This window comes from Camelina sativa, chromosome 14 (genome assembly GCF_000633955.1).
Source record: "Camelina sativa cultivar DH55 chromosome 14, Cs, whole genome shotgun sequence".
Classification (NCBI taxonomy): Eukaryota; Viridiplantae; Streptophyta; class Magnoliopsida; order Brassicales; family Brassicaceae; genus Camelina; species Camelina sativa.
Genome location: NC_025698.1, coordinates 26,769,228 through 26,772,484, shown reverse-complemented (window position 1 = coordinate 26,772,484; position 3,257 = coordinate 26,769,228). Strand labels below are relative to the sequence as shown.

At 26.5% G+C, this 3,257-nt stretch overlaps 2 long non-coding RNA genes across 2 annotated transcripts; both read right to left on the bottom strand.

Moving 5' to 3' along the window:
* LOC104742566 lies at positions 114-2,125 on the bottom strand. Its single transcript, XR_002035142.1, has 3 exons — positions 1,969-2,125; positions 411-547; positions 114-192 (listed from the first exon to the last, which is right to left on the bottom strand). It is a non-coding gene; the product is annotated as an uncharacterized LOC104742566 (long non-coding RNA).
* LOC104742565 lies at positions 1,103-1,473 on the bottom strand. Its single transcript, XR_760550.1, has 2 exons — positions 1,412-1,473; positions 1,103-1,176 (listed from the first exon to the last, which is right to left on the bottom strand). It is a non-coding gene; the product is annotated as an uncharacterized LOC104742565 (long non-coding RNA).

The following is a 3,257-nucleotide window of genomic DNA, read 5'->3' as shown; positions in this document are numbered from 1 at the left end:
ATTGACATCATAGTATATTGTTTTAGGACAACATAATTACGCATATTATATTTGGTCAATCTATCAGCAATTATACTGGAAAAAAAACTTAGAACAGAGAGTAAAAGGAATGACCAGAAACTACACACTTACAAGGATAAAATTTCTCTGATCCAACTTCTGCTGGATTTTGAACAGCTCATATGATAGGCCCTGAAGAATATAAATCGGAGAAATAACAAAATCAATTTAAGATCAAATCCACTCACAATTAACTTAATCATAAAACTATGATACTAGTAAAAGTTAATTGATGGAGAATCATTTGATTGGGGATTATAATGTCCACCCCTTGATTGAGCATATAGCTAAAGTTCTTAACAAAATTCACATGAAAAGTAAGAGCGGAGACAGTTGAACAAGTGGGGAACCTCGTTTAAAGCTTTGGTTAAATATGGCGAAGTCTGACTTGAGTCTTCTTCATGATGATTAGGTTTCTTCTTATCAAATACAGATTTGAGTTTTTCCATCGTCTTTCTCACCGTGTTCGGTTTTTTCTTTCCATCTTCTGTCAATGTTAAACCATGTGAAACAAAATTGAGACTTGTACCAAGAAACAAAAGTTAGAAACAAATAAACTAATAAAAAAACATTGATCGTAATTGGAAATTACACAGTGAAAACTAAAACCTCCAAGAAGAATTTTTACCATAACTTATGTTAACACCAATCATCTTCTTTACCATAACTTATGTTAACACCAATCAAATCATTCACCGATTTAAAATTTTAAGAAGATTACATTACTTTTTTATTTTTCTTATATTATCTTAACCACTAATTTTAACACATTAAACCTTTTAATATTTTAATCACTTTTCTGTAAAATTTTCTTTTTACTATATGATTATAATAAATAATAATTGTAATTAAATTGCAAATATTTTCTTTATTAGTTACACGTATTTTCCTTATTAATTGCACATATTTTCTTATTGAAATTAGTAATTTAATATATAACTTTCCTAGAATTAGTGATATAATATATTAATTTTGGTTTTATATACTTCCAAAAAATATTAATTGTAATCCTTTTATTTTTAGGATTTTTTTAATTTTCTTATAATTTTCTTTGCTCTCCTCCGTTAGGTTTTTCATCTTCTCTTCTTGGCCTTGACGAATATCATCTTGTTTTTGCTGTAAATACAGAACAAAAGTTCAGTTTTAGGGTCATGAAAACATCCATTATATGCGCAAGACAAACTTCTGTTTTGAGGTTTATTCAGAAGAAGCAAAGCTCATTGACATAATAGTATATTATTTTAGGACAACATAATTAAGCATATTATATTTGGTCAATCTATCAGCAATTATACAGAAAAAAAAACTTAGAACAGAGAGTACAAGAAATGACCAGAAACTACACACTTACAAGGATAAAAATTTTCTGATCCAACTTCTGCTAGATTTTGAACAGCTCATATGATATGTCCTGAAGTATATAAATACAGAGAAATAACAAAATCAATTTAAGATACAATCCACTCACAATTAACTTAATCATAAAAATATGATACTAGTAAAAATTAATTGATGGAGAATCATTTGATTGGGGATTATAATGTCCACTACTTGATTGAGCATATAGCTAAAGTTCTTAACAAAATTCACATGAAAAGTAAGAGCGGAGACAGTTGAACAAGTGGGGAACCTCGTTTAAAGCTTTGGTTAAATATGGCGAAGTCTGACTTGAGTCTTCTTCATGATGATTAGGTTTCTTCTTATCGAATACATATTTGAGTTTTTCCATCGTCTTTCTCACCGTGTTCGGTTTTTTCTTTCCATCTTCTATCAATGTTAAACCATGTGAAACAAAATTGAGACTTGTACCAAGAAACAAAAGTTAGAAACAAATAAACTAATAAAAAAACATTGATCGTAATTGGAAATTACACAGTGAAAACTAAAACCTCCAAGAAGAATTTTTACCATAACTTATGTTAACACCAATCATCTTCTTTGGTTGAACAATGATGAGAGAATGATAGAAATCGATGAAATCTAAGCATTTGTTAGGTTTATATACACAATCTCAGAAGTCGAATTTGGGAAAAGAAAATGCATGATTTAAACAAGGCAAGACAACATATAGGGCATAATTTGAAAACATATGTAAATACCATGTGTAATCTCTTATTAATATGATATTGTTATTTTTAATGCATTTTACTTATATAATATTTACTATCATTGTATATTTTAATTGGTGAGATACTCATCAATATAATAATTAGTTTTTGTGTTGTTTATTTTTTTTAGTAATTTATATTTACTTATTTAAAATAAAGTAATTTCATATCTGATTACATTTTAAATATAATCAATTTTATAATTTAGTCATATTTTTTAATACAATCTACAATATAAATTTATATAAATTTTTAATTTCTTATAATTTACAAATAAGTTAAAACAAAGCTTTTGTATAACACATGGCAAAATCTTTAATTGTTAAAATTTACACATGTCGCGATCACATTAGTTACTAACTTTGAAAACCAAGGTTTATATAACAACAAAATATTAAATAAGCTATCAAATCATTCACCGATTTGAAAATTTAAAAAGATTACATTAATTTCTTATTTTTCTTATATTATGTTAACCACTAATTTTAACACATTAAACCTTTTAATACTTTAATCACTTTTCTGTAAAATTTTCTTTTTACTATATGATTATAATAAATAATAATTGTAATTAAATTGCAAATATTTTCTTTATTAGTTACACGTATTTTCCTTATTAATTACACATATTTTCTTATTGAAATTAGTAATTTAGTAGATAACTTTCCTAGAATTAGTGATATAATATATTAATTTTGGTTTTATATACTTTCCAAAATATTAATTATAATCCTTTTATTTTTTACGATTTTTTTGAACTTTCTTATACTTTTCTTTGCTCTCCTCCGTTAGGTTTTTCATCTTCTCTTCTTGGCCTTGACGAATATCATCTTGTTTTTGTTGTAAATACAGAACAAAAGTTCAGTTTTAGGGTCATGAAAACATCCATTATATGCGCAAGACAAACTTCTGTTTTGAGGTTTATTCAGAAGAAGCAAAGCTCATTGACATAATAGTATATTGTTTTAGGACAACATAATTACGCATATTATACAGAAAAAAAAAAGCTTGGAACAGAGAGTAAAAGGAATGACCAGAAACAACACACTTACAAGGATAAAATTTCTCTGATCCAACTTCTGCTGGATT